At 50.8% G+C, this 17,078-nt stretch overlaps 1 long non-coding RNA gene across 1 annotated transcript in view; it reads right to left on the minus strand.

Annotated features, from left to right (window-relative positions):
* Positions 1-2,640: 2,640 nt before the first annotated feature.
* LOC147123826 (uncharacterized) overlaps positions 2,641-17,078 on the minus strand; it is a 57,484-nt gene continuing 43,046 nt past the window's right edge. Inside the window, exons 2-4 of the long non-coding RNA XR_015080592.1 lie at positions 12,428-12,535; positions 6,210-6,308; positions 2,641-2,871 (exon numbers count right to left, since the gene is read on the minus strand). This is a non-coding gene — a long non-coding RNA (uncharacterized LOC147123826). The remainder of the gene's footprint in view (positions 2,872-6,209; positions 6,309-12,427; positions 12,536-17,078) is intronic.

Here is a 17,078-nt window from a genome sequence, read left to right on the forward strand (position 1 = left end):
TGTAATCGACACCGTCAGGAGCGGAGGAGAGCGAAGGGGGGATGGATATCGTACCTCGGCGTGTAATCGACACCGTCAGGAGCGGAGGAGAGCGGAGGGGGGATGGATATCGTACCTCGGCGTGTAATCAACACCGTCAGGAGGGGAGGAGAGCGGAGGGGGATGGATATCGTACCTCAGCGTGTAATCAACACCGTCAGGAGGGGAGGAGAGCGGAGGGGGATGGATATCGTACCTCGGCGTGTAATCGACACCATCAGGAGCGGAGGAGAGCGGAGGGGGGATGGATATCGTACCTCGGCGTGTAATCGACACCGTCAGGAGCAGAGGAGAGCGGAGGGGGATGGATATCGTACCTCGGCGTGTAATCGACACCGTCAGGAGCGGAGGAGAGCGGAGGGGGATGGATATCGTACCTCGGCGTGTAATCGACACCGTCAGGAGCGGAGGAGAGCGGAGGGGGATGGATATTGTACCTCGGCACGTAATCGACACCGTCAGGAGGGGAGGAGAGCGGAGGGGGGATGGATATCGTACCTCGGCGTGTAATCGACACCGTCAGGAGCGGAGGAGAGCGGAGGGGGATGGATATTGTACCTCGGCACGTAATCGACACCGTCAGGAGGGGAGGAGAGCGGAGGGGGGATGGATATCGTACCTCGGCGTGTAATCGACACCGTCAGGAGCGGAGGAGAGCGGAGGGGGGATGGATATCGTACCTCAGCGTGTAATCGACACCGTCAGGAGCGGAGGAGGATGGATATCGTACCTCGGCGTGTAATCGACACCGTCAGGAGGGGAGGAGAGCGGAGGGGGGATGGATATCGTACCTCGGCGTGTAATCGACACTGTCAGGAGGGGAGGAGAGCGGAGGGGGATGGATATCGTACCTCGGCGTGTAATCGACACCGTCAGGAGGGGAGGAGAGCGGAGGGGGGATGGATATCGTACCTCGGCGTGTAATCAACACCGTCAGGAGCGGAGGAGAGCGGAGGGGGATGGATATCGTACCTCGGCGTGTAATCGACACCATCAGGAGTGGAGGAGAGCGGAGGGGGGATGGATATCGTACCTCGGCACGTAATCGACACCGTCAGGAGCGGAGGAGAGCGGAGGGGGGATGGATATCGTACCTCGGCGTGTAATCGACACCGTCAGGAGCGGAGGAGAGCGGAGGGGGGATGGATATCGTACCTCGGCACGTAATCGACACCGTCAGGAGCGGAGGAGAGCGGAGGGGGGATGGATATCGTACCTCGGCACGTAATCGACACCGTCAGGAGCGGAGGAGAGCGGAGGGGGGATGGATATCGTACCTCGGCACGTAATCGACACCGTCAGGAGCGGAGGGGGGATGGATGTCGTACCTCGGCGCGTAATCGACACCGTCAGGAGGGGAGGAGAGCGGAGGGGGATGGATATCGTACCTCGGCGCGTAATCGACACCGTCAGGAGCGGAGGAGAGCGGAGGGGGGATGGATATCGTACCTCGGCGCGTAATCGACACCGTCAGGAGCGGAGGAGAGCGGAGGGGAGATGGATATCGTACCTCGGCACGTAATCGACATCGTCAGGAGCGGAGGAGAGCGGAGGGGGGATGGATATCGTACCTCGGCACGTAATCGACACCGTCAGGGGCGGAGGAGAGCGGAGGGGGGATGGATATCGTACCTCGGCGTGTAATCGACACCGTCAGGAGCGGAGGAGAGCGGAGGGGGGATGTATATCGTACCTCGGCGTGTAATCGACACCGTCAGGGGCGGAGGAGAGTGGAGAGGGGATGGATATCGTACCTCGGCGTGTAATTGACACCATCAGGAGGGGAGGAGAGCGGAGGGGGATGGATATCGTACCTCGGCGTGTAATTGACACCGTCAGGAGCGGAGGAGAGCGGAGGGGGGATCGATATCGTACCTCGGTGTGTAATCGACACCGTCAGGAGCGGAGGAGAGCGGAGGGGGGATGGATATCGTACCTCGGCACGTAATCGACACCGTCAGGAGCAGAGGAGAGCGGAGGGGGGATGGATATCGTACCTCGGCACGTAATCGACACCGTCAGGAGCAGAGGAGAGCGGAGGGGGGATGGATATCGTACCTCGGTACATAATCAACACCGTCAGGAGCGGAGGAGAGCGGAGGGGGGATGGATATCGTACCTCGGCGCGTAATCGACACCGTCAGGAGGGGAGGAGAGCGGAGGGGGATGGATATCGTACCTCGGCGTGTAATCAACACCGTCAGGAGCGGAGGAGAGCGGAGGGGGATGGATACATTTCAGAGTTCTGTTGACTTGCAGCATCGCAATGGTGCCGATTTCCGAGCACTTGTTTTGTGTTTAATTTCCCCCCAAACCCCACCAAGTGAAGTGTTCATTGTTGCTGTGGATTGTTCACAACAACGAAAGTTTGAATTTTGTATTAGTGTTAGAAATGTTTTTAATGTAGATATTCTTTTTAAAGCTGTGGTTTGTTGCCTGTATCTTTTTTTTTTAAAAAGTGCCCTTTTAAGAAAACCCAACATGGGTTAGAAATATTGAATGAGCATTTCAGGCCAAGCGTAAGATTAGGGATTGTCTCCAATTTTTTCTCTCTCTCTCTCTCTCTCTCTGCCCTCTCTTCTTTCCTGGCCCAATATTTACCCCTCAATCAACATCACTGAAACAGATGATCTGGTCATTATCTCATTGCTGTTTGTGGGAGCTTGCTGTGCGCAAATTGGCTGCCGTGTTTCCCTAAATTACAACAGCGACCACACTTCAAAAAAGTACCTCTTTGGCTGTGAAGCGCTTTTGGACGTCCCGAGGCTGTGAAAGGCGCTGGAGAAATGTGAGTCTTTTCTTTTAGCGTATCACGACCAACGACTGGAATGCCTATCAGAGAACGTCATTGTATCAGCTCTACAGTTCATACAATGTATCACACATTAAAAGGGTTAAATATAAGAAAAGAGTATATACAAATTATATGAATGTATATTTATACACTCAGGGATATATCTGTTTATACACTGTATGGATAGATCTGTATTTTTGTGTACAACCATGAATGTTTTTCGATGCTTTTGCAACATAACATGTACCTTGTCATGCCAATAAAGCGATTTGAATTGAATTGAATAGTGGTCTCAATACTCTAAAGATATTGGCCCAGAAATTCGGGTTGGGGGCTTCCCGCGGGTGTAAGCCCCCGACCTGCACTTACCTAGCGCGCCGGCCGTTGAGCTGTGGGCCCGCGTGGGATTCCGATCCTGGGCCTCCTCCAACTGCCGGCGTGCTGTGCTTGCGTATCCCAGGGGCGCAGTTAGTTCGATGCGTCCCCTGGGATCACGTGGGCCATGGGGAGCCAATGGTAGCAGGGAATCTGTATTCATAGATTTGACAGGTAGAGCTGTCAAACCAATAAATACTATAAGCCCCAAAACATCACTAAATCTTCAAATAATTTTTTGTTTTAAACATCAAATTTTTTAAATAACTATAAATTACATGAAGTAACTATTTTAAACAATAATTTAAATTTTTGAAAAAATTAATTTTATTTTCTAACGGGGCTAAAAATAAACTTACCTTTCTTTAAAGTATTTTAAAATAATAAACCTGTGGAAAAAATGTTTTAATTTTAATTAATTCACCACTTACCTTGTGAAAAGCAGGCCTTGCGACTGCTTTTTAAAGTGTAACTGCTGGAGACTTACCTTCCCGGGGAAACCTGGAAAAAAACATTAGTTCGTTGCACACGCGCTGCCTCTCCGGCGCACGCGTTCCACCTCTCAACCCCTTCTTTCAGGGGAACGGAAGTGTCGGTTTCCCGCGCATGCGCAGTGCATGCACGAAACCGGCACTTTCGTTGGGCCTACGCGTGAGTACCCCGTGCGTACTCATGCGTTGGGACCCGAATTTCTGGGCCATTATACCAGTATCTGAAAAGATTACGTGACCAACTGATTACAATCGCATTCCCGGGCCAGGGAGCATTCTCCTCATTGTCAAAGTTCCCATGCTTCCTTCATCTGCTATTCTGAGGATAATCATTTGCACCTCCTCTGGGCCCACCTCTTGTTTCTACACTTAACTCATGATCTCATACCTTTTGCCTTGTACCATCCTCCCTTTTGCCATTTAATCACTCCGGCCCTCCACCCTATCACAGACCTTCCCTTTTTGTTCTTTTCCCCGGCTCTGTACTTGTTTAAAACCTGTTAATCTCGAACATCTCCGAGCAGCTCTGACGAAGGGTGATCGAGCTGAAACGTTGATTCTGTTTCTCTCTCCGCAGACGCTGCCTGACCCGCTGAGTGTTTCCAGCATTTTCTGTCTGTATTTCAGATTTCCAGCATCCGCAGTATTTTGCTTTCGATTACAATGGGGCTTGTCGAAATGTTACAGACCAGCCGCTGACTGAACCAGCGGGAGTCTGAACCAGTGGCCTCGGGTAAGAGTCGTGAAACCGGGGATTTATGTAATTTACAATCCAGTAATCCTCCCCCCACCTGCCCCTGCTGCCAACGATTTCAGCAAAATAATCTCCCTTAACCCTACCCAGTACAGATCCCCAGGGAACACCACTTGTCACATCCCGCCAATCAGAGAATGTTCCCTTTATCCCTACTCACTGTCTCCAACCCGACCCATGTTACAAGGTAGTCTCCAATTCCAAAATAACAACAGAAAACACTGGAAAAACTCAGCAGGCCAGGCAACATCCGTGGAGAGAGAAACCGAGTCAACGTTTCAGGTCGAAACCCTTCGTCAGAACTGAGAAAAGAGCAGGAAATGAAACAGATTAAAAGCAAGTTTGGGGGCTGGGAAATGGGGGAGGGGATGAAAGAACAAAGGGGAGGTCAGGGAGGGGTGAGGAGACATGAAGAGATATTCAAGGCGAGACGAGATGGTAATAGGACAGGTAAAGAGACAAAGGATGGCTCTAGATGAAGTGTGAAATGCGCTGACAGAGTGAGAGACAGCTGCCATGTGGGAGAGAGAAAGAGGAAAAGGCACAAACCAAGTGTGGATAAAAAATATATAAAAATAAAATCGGGGCCAAGGTTATGATCTGAAGTTGTTGAACTCGATATTGAGTCCGGAAGGCTGTAAAGTGCCTAATCGGAAGATGAGGTGCTGTTCCTCGAGTCTCCAATTCCATGTGGTCTCATTTTTGGTAATAATTTCTTCTGCGGAACCTTATCAAATGCCTTCTGGAAGTCCATATAGAAAATACCCCCTATCCAACCTGCTGGTGACCTTCTCAAAAAATGTAACTAGAATACTCAGACAAGACCTACCCAGTGTCAACCCTGGCTCAGTGGGCAGCAGCCTAGCCTCTGAGTCAGAAGGTTGTGGGTTCAAGTCCACTCCAGAGACCTGAGCTCATTATCCAGGCTGACACTCCCAGTGCACTGCAGAGGGAGCGCCGCACTGTCGGAGGGGCAGTGCTGAGGGAGCGCCGCACTGTCGGAGGGGCAGTGCTGAGGGAGCGCCGCACTGTCGGAGGGACAGTACTGAGGGAGCGCCGCACTGTCGGAGGGGCAGTGCTGAGGGAGCGCCGCACTGTCGGAGGGACAGTACTGAGGGAGCGCCGCACTGTCGGAGGGGCAGTACTGAGGGAGCGCCGCACTGTCGGAGGGGCAGTACTGAGGGAGCGCCGCACTGTCGGAGGGACAGTACTGAGGGAGCGCCGCACTGTCGGAGGGGCAGTGCTGAGGGAGCGCCGCACTGTCAGAGGGGCAGTGCTGAGGGAGCGCCGCACTGTCGGAGGGGCAGTACTGAGGGAGCGCCGCACTGTCGGAGGGGCAGTGCTGAGGGAGCGCCGCACTGTCGGAGGGGCAGTACTGAGGGAGCGCCGCACTGTCGGAGGGGCAGTGCTGAGGGAGCGCCGCACTGTCGGAGGGGCAGTGCTGAGGGAGCGCCGCACTGTCGGAGGGGCAGTGCTGAGGGAGCGCCGCACTGTCGGAGGGGCAGTACTGAGGGAGCACCGCACTGTCGGAGGGGCAGTATTGAGGGAGCGCCGCACTGTCGGAGGGGCGGTACTGAGGGAGCGCCGCACTGTCGGAGGGGCAGTACTGAAGGAGCGCCGCACTGTCGAAGGGGCAGTACTGAGGGAGTGCTACACTGTTAGAGGTGTCGTCTTTCGGATTTTAACTCGGGGCGGACGGGGGTTTTTGTTCAAAGGCCGCGGTCAGGACAGAGCAAATACCGCAGCGCTGACTCACCGTGTGCTCCGAGGTCCCGGCTTCCCCTTGGAGAGCGAGCGTCAGTAGTCTGCTGGGAGGCGGCATGTCTTCGGGGAGCAGGGATGGGTCTCCAACTCCCTGGGTGTGAAACACAACTCGGCATTAACACAAGAACACTTTCTTTCTGCCTCCCTCAAGCGGACCGCGCTGAATCTTCCGAGAGGCCATTTTATCGGTGAATAGCGAGCTTGGCCAAACAGGAGCCATCCTCCTTCTATAAAAACACCAGCGCCGGCGTTATATCAAAATTATATCAAAATTGCAGTAAAGAGAATTGGGCGAAACAGAGTGATGACAGGAATTTACTGAGAGTGGAAATTCAGTGCAGAAAGGGAGGAGGTGCTCAATGCTTTCAACCAAATGGTTCTGTAAATAACTAAATAAACGAATAATCAGAGTAATTAATTAGATCTAAGGGGATAAAATTAAAATGAACTAAGTAGAAGATACCACAGGTTAGGATCTGGAATGCACTGCCTGAAAGGGTGGTGGAGGCAGACTCAATCGTGGCTTTCAAAAGGGAGCTGGATAAGTACCTGAAGGAAAAACATTTGCAGGGCTACGGGGAAAGGGCGGGGGAGTGGGACTAGCTGAAGTGCTCTTGCAGAGAGCCGGCACTGGCTCGACGGGCCGAATGGCCTCCTTCTGTGCTGTAACCATTCTATGATTCTATACCAACATTAAAGGGATCCGAATTGCATTAAATAAAAATCTGCTTTGTGTAAATAATTAAATAACAAATGGGAGTAAGGGCATATTAAATTAAACATACATATGATGCAAGTAGATACAATTTTAAGCACAATGATGGGACAGCTGAGACCCTGTGCCGTGTGGGAACGCCCGGATACTCCACATCTCCTGGATAACCACGTGTGCAGGAAGAGCCTCCGGTTCCTCAAGCTCGCCTTCGGGTTATTTTTTATTCGTTCATGGGATGTGGGCATTTATTGCCCATTCCTAGTTGCCCTCAAGAAGGTGGTGGTGAGCCGCCTTCTTGAACCACCACAGTCCGTGTGGTGAAGGTACTCCCACAGTGCTGTTAGGGAGGGAGTTCCAGGATTTTGACCCAGCGACGATGAAGGATCGGCGATATACTTCCAAGTCAGGATGGTGTGTGACTTGGAGGGGAACTTGGAGGTGGTGGTGTTCCCATGCGCCTGCTGCCCTTGTCCTTCTCGGTGGTAGAGGTCGCGGGTTTGGGAGGTGCTGCCGAAGAAGCCTTGGCGAGTTGCTGCAGTGCATCTTGTAGATGGTTAACACTGCAGCCACGGTGCGCCGGTGGTGGAGGGAGTGAATGTATAAGGGGGTGGATGGGGTGCCAATCAAGGAGGCTGCTTTGTCTTGGATGGTGTCGAGCTTCTTGAGTGTTGTTGGAGCTGCACTCATCCAGGCAAGTGGAGAGTATTCCATCACACTCCTGCCTTGTGACTTGTAGATGGTGGAAAGACTTTGGGGAGTCTGGAGGTGAGACACTCGCCACAGGAAACCGAGCCTCTGACCTGCTCTTGCTTGTTGGAGATAGTCATTGTCTGGCACTTGTGTGGCGCGAATGTTACCTGCCACTTATCAGCCCAAACCTGAATGTCGTCCAGGTCTTGCTGCATGCGGGCATGGACTGCTTCATTATCTGAGCTGTTACGAATGGAATGGAACACTGTGCAGTCATCAGCGAATATCCCCACTTCTGACCTTATGTTGGAGGGTCATTGATGAAGCAGCTGAAGATGGTTGGGCCTAGGACACTGCCCTGAGGAACTCCTGCAGCGATGTCCTGGGGCTGTGATGATTGGCCTCCAACAACCACAGCCATTTTCCTTTCTACTAGGTATGACTCCAGCCAGTGGAGAGCTTTCCCCCCGATTCCCATTGACTTCAGTTTTACTAGGGCTCCTTGATGCCACACTCGGTCAAATGCTGCATTGATGTTAAGGGCAGAAACCCTCACCTCATCTCTGGAATTCAACTCTTTTGTCCATGTTTGGACCAAGACTGTAATGAGGTCTGGAGCCGAGTGGTCCTGGCGGAACCCAAACTGGGCATCAGTGAGCAGGTTATTGGTGAGTACATGCCACTTCATTGCACTGTCGAAGACATATCTAACCCGTGCTGTACCTGCCCTGAGATTGTTTGATGGGACAGTGTAGAGGGAGCTTTACTCTGTATCTAACCCGTGCAGTACCTGCCCTGGGAGTGTTTGATGGGACAGTGTAGAGGGAGCTTTGCCCTGTATCTAACCCGTGCTGTACCTGCCCTGGGAGTGTCTGATGGGACAGTGTAGAGGGAGCTTTACTCTGTATCTAACCCATGCTGCACCTGCCCTGAGATTGTTTGATGGGACAGTGTAGAGGGAGCTTTACTCTGTATCTAACCCGTGCAGTAACTGCCCTGGGAGTGTTTGATGGGACAGTGTAGAGGGAGCTTTACTCTGTATCTAACCCGTGCTGTACCTGCCCTGGGAGTGTTTGATGGGACAGTGCAGAGGGAGCCTTACTCTGTATATAACCCATGCTGCACCTGCCCTGGGAGTGTTTGATGGGACAGTGTAGATTGAGCTTTACTCTGTATCTAATCCGTGCTGTACCTGCCCTAGGAGTTTTTGATGCGAGAGTGTAGAGGGAGCTTTACTCTGTATCTAACCACGTACTGTACCTGTCCTGGGAGTGTTTGATGCGACAGTGTAGAGGGAGCTTTACTCTGTATCTAACCCATGCTGTACCTGCCCTGGGAGTGTTTGATGGGACAGTGTAGAGGGAGCTTTACTCTGTATCTAACCCGTGCTGTACCTGCGCTGGGAGTGTTTGATGGGACAGTGTAGAGGGAGCTTTACTCTGTATCTAGCTCGTGCTGTACCTGCGCTGGGAGTGTTTCATGGGACAGTGTAGAGGGAGCTTTAATCTGTATTTAACCCGTGCTGTACCTGCCCTGGGAGTGTTTGATGGGACAGCGTAGAGGGAGCTTTACTCTGTATTTAACCCGTGCTGTACCTGCCCTGGGAGTCTTTGATGGGACAGTGTGGTGGGAGCTTTAATCTGTATTTAACCTGTGCTGTACCTGCCCTGGGAGTGTTTGATGGGACAGTGTAGAGGGAGCTTTACTCTGTATCTAACCCATGCTGTACCTGTCCTGGGAGTGTTTGATGGGACAGTGTAGATTGAGCTTTACTCTGTATCTAATCCGTGCTGTACCTGCCCTAGGAGTTTTTGATGGGAGAGTGTAGAGGGAGCTTTACTCTGTATCTAACCGCGTGCTGTACCTGCCCTGGGAGTGTTTGATGGGACAGTGTGGTGGGAGCTTTAATCTGTATTTAACCTGTGCTGTAACTGCCCTGGGAGTGTTTGATGGGACAGTGTAGAGGGAGCTTTACTCTGTATCTAACCCGTGCTGTACCTGCCCTGGGAGTGTTTGATGGGACAGTGTAGAGGGAGCTTTACTCTGTATCTAACCCGTGCTGTACCTGCCCTGGGAGTGTTTGATGGGACAGTGTAGAGGGAGCTTTACTCTGTATCTAACCCGTGCTGTACCTGCCCTGGGAGTGTTTGATGGGACAGTGTAGAGGGAGCTTTACTCTGTATCTAGCTCATGCTGTACCTGCCCTGGGAGTGTTTAATGGGACAGTGTAGAGGGAGCTTTGCTCTGTATCTAACCTGTGCTGTACCTGCCCTGGGAGTGTTTGATGGGACAGTGTAGAGGGAGCTTTACTCTGTATCTAACCCGTACTGTACCTGCCCTGGGAGTGTTTGATGGGACAGTGTAGAGGGAGCTTTACTCTGTATCTAACCCGTGCAGTACCTGCCCTGGGAGTGTTTGATGGGACAGTGTAGAGGGAGATTTACTCTGTATCTAACCCGTGCTGTACCTGCGCTGGGAGTGTTTGATGGGACAGTGTAGAGGGAGCTTTATTCTGTATCTAACCCATGCTGTACCTGCCCTGGGAGTGTTTGATGGGACAGTGGAGAGGGAGCTTTACTCTGTATCTAGCTCGTGCTGTACCTGCCCTGGGAGTGTTTGATGGGACAGTTTAGAGGGAGCTTTACTCTGTATCTAACCCGTGCTGTACCTGCCCTGGGAGTGTTTGATGGGACAGTGTAGAGGGAGCTTTACTCTGTATCTAACCCGTGCAGTACCTGCCCTGGGAGTGTTTGATGGGACAGTGTAGAGGGAGCTTTACTCTGTATCTAACCCGTGCAGTACCTGCCCTGGGAGTGTTTGATGGGACAGTGTAGAGGGAGCTTTACTCTGTATCTAACCCGTGCTGTACCTGCCCTGGGAGTGTTTGACGGGACAGTGTAGAGGGAGCTTTACTCTGTATCTAACCCGTGCTGTACCTGCCCTGGGAGTGTTTGATGGGAGAGTGTAGAGGGAGCTTTACTCTGTATCTAACCCGTGCTGTACCTGCCCTGGGAGTGTTTGATGGGACAGTGTAGAGGGAGCTTTACTCTGTATCTAACCCGTGCTGTACCTGCCCTGGGAGTGTTTGATGAGACAGTGTAGAGGGAGCTTTACTCTGTATATAACCCCTGCTGTACCTGCCTGGGAGTGTTTGATGGGACAGTGTAGAGGGAGCTTTACTCTGTATCTAACCCCGTGCTGTACCTGCCCTGGGAGTGTTTGATGGGACAGTGTAGAGGGAGCTATACTCTGTATCTAACCCGTGCTGTACCTGCCCTGGGAGTGTTTGATGGGACAGTGTAGAGGGAGCTTTACTCTGTATCTAACCCGTGCTGTACCTGCCCTGGGAGTGTTTGATGGGACAGCGTAGAGGGAGCTTTACTCTGTATCTAACCCGTGCTGTACCTGCCCTGGGAGTGTTTGATGGGACAGTGTAGAGGGAGCTTTACTCAGTATCTAACCCGTGCTGTACCTGCCCTGGGAGTGTTTGATGGGACAGTGTAGAGGGAGCTTTACTCTGTATCTAACCCGTGCTGTACCTGCCCTGGGAGTGTTTGATGGGACAGTGCAGAGGGAGCTTTACTCTGTATCTAACCCGTGCTGTACCTGCCCTGGGAGTGTTTGATGGGACAGTGTAGAGGGAGCTTTACTCTGTATCTAACCCATGCTGTACCTGCCCTGGGAGTGTTTGATGGGACAGTGTAGAGAGAGCTTTACTCTGTATCTAACCCATGCTGTACCTGCCCTGGGAGTGTTTGATGGGACAGTGTAGAGGGAGCTTTACTCTGTATCTAACCCTGTGTTGTACCTGCCCTGGGAGTGTTTGATGGGACAGTGTAGAGGGAGCTTTACTCTGTATCTAACCCGTGCTGTACCTGCCCTGGGAGTGTTTGATGGGACAGTGTAGAGGGAGCTTTACTCTGTATCTAACCCATGCTGTACCTGCCCTGGGAGTGTTTGATGGGACAGTGTAGAGGGAGCTTTACTCTGTATCTAACCCATGCTGTACCTGCCCTGGGAGTGTTTGATGGGACAGTGTAGAGGGAGCTTTACTCTGTATCTAACCCTGTGTTGTACCTGCCCTGGGAGTGTTTGATGGGACAGTGTAGAGGGAGCTTTACTCTGTATCTAACCCGTGCTGTACCTGCCCTGGGAGTGTTTGATGGGACAGTGTAGAGGGAGCTTTACTCTGTATCTAACCCATGCTGTACCTGCCCTGGGAGTGTTTGATGGGACAGTGTAGAGAGAGCTTTACTCTGTATCTAACCTGTGCTGTACCTGCCCTGGGAGTGTTTGATGGGACAGTGTAGAGGGAGCTTTACTCTGTATCTAACCCGTGCTGTACCTGCCCTGGGAGTGTTTGATGGGACAGTGTAGAGGGAGCTTTACTCTGTATCTAACCCATGCTGTACTTGCGCTGGGAGTGATCCGTTCCTTCGCACTACCCTCACTCAGAATGGTGAGATGAGATGAGGCCGGCAGGGACCACGAGTCTGATGAAATTTCTGTTGATGTAAAGAAGCTGAAGTAAACAGACAGTAAAGCAGGAATAATTTTTAAAAAAACAATATTTATAATGGTGTAGATCAGGAGTGCAACACTTTTTCACGTGTGATGTTTCATTTTGAATTGGTAGAGAGACCATTACTGGGGGAGGGTCACACGACGGGGAGACGGTGCCGCACGATGGACGGGGACAGCCCCTCCTGAGGCAGAGCCAGTGATCCCGAAACTGACTGACAGCAGCTTGAAGAAGGAGGCCTAACCCTCGGAATAGAATTCAGCCATCAGTTTGGTCATCCTACCTTTTGCAGCAGCAGGAGTGTGTTCCTGCAGAGGGCTGCTCTCTCCAGTCAGGCTGTGAAGAGTCGATCGAGCAGATCTCCTGGGAGCAGGAGTTGGTCGCTGCCATTCTGCGTGGGAATGAAAGCCCATCAGTGGATTCAACACAGCGTCACTGTCCTGCATTCCTGCCGCAACTGCCCTCTTCCACTCCCCGCTTTATAAGTAATTAGCTTGAGAATTAACGATGGACTGCCGGGTATTCAAAGAATTTCCAATTTCCCGGGGCTGACTGCTTTTTAAACATTTCAGTGGTGAGGGATGGCCTAGAAACAAGCACTAATATTACAGTAATAAAGCTGCTGAAACATCAGGGATGATTTTATTACTGGGAGATTAATGGTGTACTATTGAAACAGACACTAATATTACAGTAATAAATTTACTCAAACATCAGGAGGGGAATCGTAACTTTGAGTGAGGAAAATAAAGGCGAGTCAGCTTGGCTCGATTGGTAGCTCTCCCCTGCCTTAGTCAGACAGTCACTGGGTTCAGCCCAGTGCTGGAATGGAGCGCATGATCCAGGCTGACTCTCCAGTGTAGCGCTGAGGGAGTGCTGCACTGTCAGAGGTGCCGTCTTTTAGATCAGACTTTAAAATTGTAATGCCATCTGTACAGGTGCATGTCACAGAGCCCGTGGCATATTACGGGGAGCATACTTGAATTACACTGGTTCTACTGCTATTATCAGCCTGTGGGAGTGTCAATTTATTGACTGTGGTAAAGGCCTCAGGACATGCTCAATCAGGTCAGCTGCCTGAAGCACGTCAGTGCAAGATGTGACGGCCGTCACAATGTCAAAACCCACATCATTCTCAGGGTCCAAAGATTGATTTCTAACAACTTCACTGATCTGCATCAAACATAAAACTTGACCAACACATAGGAACAAATGCATTAGCAGGTTAGAGGGAGCTTTACTCTGTATCTAACCCGCGCTGTACCTGCCCTGGGAGTGTTCGATGGGACAGTGTAGAGGGAGCTTTACTCTGTATCTAACCCATGCTGTACCTGCCCTGGGAGTGTTTGATAGGTTAGTGTAGAGGGAGCTTAACTCTGTATGTAACCCGTGCTGTCCCTGCTCTGGGAGTGTTTGATGGGACATTGTCGAGGGAGGTTTGCTCTGTATCTAACCCGTGCTGTACCTGCCCTGGGGCTGTTTGATGGGACAGTATAGAGGGAGCTTTACTCTGTATCTAATCCGTACTGTACATGCCCTGGGAGTGTTTGATAGGTTAGTGTAGAGGGAGCTTAACTCTGTATGTAACCCGTGCTGTACCTGCCCTGGGGCTGTTTGATGGGACAGTGTAACATAGAAACACAGAAGATAGGAGCAGGAGTAGGCCATTCGGCCCCTCGAGCCTACTCCGCCATTCAATGTGATCATGGATGATCATCCAAATTCAGTACCCTGTCCCCGCTTTCTCCCCATACCCCTTGATCCCTTTAGCCTTAAGAAATATATCCAACTCCTTCTTGAATATATTTAATGAATTGGCCTCTACTGCCTTCTGTGGTAGAGAATTCCACAGGTTCACCACTCTCTGGGTGAAGAAATTCCTCCTCATTTCTGTCCTAAATGGCTTACCCCTTATCCTTAGACTGTGACCCCTGGTTCTGGACTCCCCAACCATCAGGAACATCCTTCCTGCACCTAGTCTGTCCAGTCCTATCAGAATGTTATAAGTTTAAATGAGATCCCCTCTCATTCTTCTAAACCCCAGCGAGTATAAGCCCAATCGACACAATCTCTCCTCATACGTCATTCCTGCCATCCCAGGTATCAGCCTGGTGAATCTTCGCTGAACTCCTTCCATGGCAAGAACATCCTTCCTCAGGTAAGGCGACCAAAACTGCACACAATACTCAAGATGTGGTCTCACCAAGGCCCTGTACAACTGCAGCAAGACATCCTTGTTCCTGTACTCAAACCATTTGCCTTCTTAACCACCTGCTGCACCTGCATGCTTACCTTCAGCGACTGGTGCACAAGGACACCCAGGTCTCGTTGCACTTCCCCTTCTCCCAATCTATTGCCATTCAGATAATAATCTGCCTTCCTGTTTTTGCCACCAAAGTGGATAGCCTCACATTTATCCACATTATATTGCATCTGCCATGCTTCTGCCCAATCACCCAACCTGTCCAAATCATCCTGGAGTTTCTCGGCATCCTCCTCACAGCACACACGCCCACCCAGCTTTGTGTCGTCTGCAAACTTGGAGATATTACATCTAGTTCCCTTGTCTAGATCATTAATATATATTGTGAATAGCTGGGGTCCAAGGACCAATCCCTGCGGTACCCCACTAGTCACTGCCTGCCACTCGGAAAAAGAGCCGTTTATTCCAACTCTTGTACACTCAAGGGAGGAAATGAAACTAACTGTGCCAGATAGTTTAAGGGACGAATTGGTCAATTATGAAGATCCGGTGGGGGCGCCGATACCCCGCCTGCAAGAGGATCTGCAAGAGATAAAAGAGGGTTGAAGTAAAATGGTGAAACAATACGTAATGTTGCAAAGGAACCTTGGGGAACTAGAAAGGGACACAGAAGTAGAACCACAGGAAGTCCCATGGTATGAGAAGCTGTGGGATTGGGGGATGAATGTCAACATCCGCCCATGGATCCGCATTACTTCTCACATACTAGTTACAATGCAATTGGTTTTGGCAATAGGAATGGGAACAGCAGCATGTGCCGCCTGTAAAAAACATAGAAAACAAAATAAAGAAAGAAGGAAATGGAAGAAATGTACATGACCTTGATAAAGTAGTGATGTATGTCGTTCGGTGGTAATTGTTACAGAAACCTCCTGGGCAGATTCCCATCGAGCAGACGGACTATTACTATGAACGAGCGAAGGCTTGGGAGAAAATCCTGCTTAACGGATGTATAGTACTAATAACATTAATGCTTATAACCTATGTATTTGGGTGGATAATATGTCGATGGAAAGGATATAGGGGGCATAGAAATCAGGACAATATGATTATATAAACTAGATGACCCAATGGGTTGGATTTGATCACCACCCCGGCAGTACACAATAATAGGAGAAATAATCGGGTTGGTCAATGATTAAAAGGGATTAATCAGGACCAAAAGGGGGGACTGAAAGGGTTAAAAAAGAGCTAAGATGGCGGGATTAAGGAACAGTGCATATATCCAACCATATAAGGAATTGGTATGGACAATGTCCAGTAGGAAAGTCTGGTGTAGTCGTGGCCAAAGTGCACAAACCCTGACTCACTAACTGAGGAATGTATTGAGAGATAACGTATGGGGTCACAAGACCAATGCACACAGGTCACAAGAATTTGCACCCGAAGCCAACTGTATGATGAAAGAAATGTATACGTGTAATGCACCGAATTGCAAACAGTAGCCACGACTCAGAACAAAACCTGTATATAAGGCAGGAGATTTTCAACGATCAGGGAGCATTCGTCCCAGGATGAGTGTCTTCCCTGTCGACTTGAAATTAAAGTTCCTTTACTGAACAAACCTCCGGACTCCGAGTGATTGGTTGGGAATAAGGTGGACGTTGACCCTTTAAATCAGAGGCTCCGTCTCGGGGAGAAGAAGTTCTCCCGGTTTACCCTTACACTCTGTACCTGCCCTGGGAGTGTTTGATGGGACAGTGTAGAGGGAGCTTTACTCTGTATCTAACCCGTGCTGTACCTGCCCTGGGAGTGTCTGATGGGACAGTGTAGAGGGAGCTTTACTCTGTATCTAACCCGTGCTGTACCTGCCCTGGGAGTGTCTGATGGGACAGTGTAGAGGGAGCTTTGCCCAGTATCTAACCCATGCTGTATCTGCCCTGGGAGTGTTTGATGGGACAGTGTAGAGGGAGCTTCACTCTGTATCTAACCCGTGCTGTACCTGCCCTGGGAGTGTTTGATGGGACAGTGTAGAGGAAGCTTTACTCTGTATCTACCCCGTGCTGTACCTGCCCTGGGAGTGTTTGATGGGACAGTGTAGAGGGAGCTTTACTCTGTATCTAACCCCGTGCTGTACCTGCCCTGGGAGTGTTTGATGGGACAGTGTAGAGGGAGCTTTACTCTGTATCTAACCTGTGCTGTACCTGCCCTGGGAGTGTTTGATGGGACAGTGTAGAGGGAGCTTTACTCTGTATCTAACCCGTGCTGTACCTGCCCTGGGAGAGTTTGATGGGGCAGTGTAGAGGGAGCTTTACTCTGTATCTAACCTGTGCTGTACCTGCCCTGGGAGTGTTTGATGGGACAGTGTAGAGGGAGCTTTACTCTGTATCTAACCCATGCTGTACCTGCCCTGGGAGTGTTTGATGGGGCAGTGTAGAGGGAGCTTTACTCTGTATCTAACCCGCGCTGTACCTGCCCTGGGAGTGTTTGATGGGACAGTGTAGAGGGAGCTTTACTCTGTATCTAACCCGCGCTGTACCTGCCCTGGGAGTGTTTGATGGGACAGTGTAGAGGGAGCTTTACTCTGTATCTAACCCGTGCTGTACCTGCCCTGGGAGTGTTTGATGGGACAGTGTAGAGGGAGCTTTACTCTGTATCTAACCCGTGCTGTACCTGCCCTGGGAGTGTTTGATGGGACAGTGTAGAGGGAGCTTTACTCTGTATCTAACCC

The sequence above is a fragment of the Somniosus microcephalus genome, chromosome 2, assembly GCF_052327205.1.
Source record: "Somniosus microcephalus isolate GS21.2 chromosome 2, FLI_Smic_1.0, whole genome shotgun sequence".
Classification (NCBI taxonomy): Eukaryota; Metazoa; Chordata; class Chondrichthyes; order Squaliformes; family Somniosidae; genus Somniosus; species Somniosus microcephalus.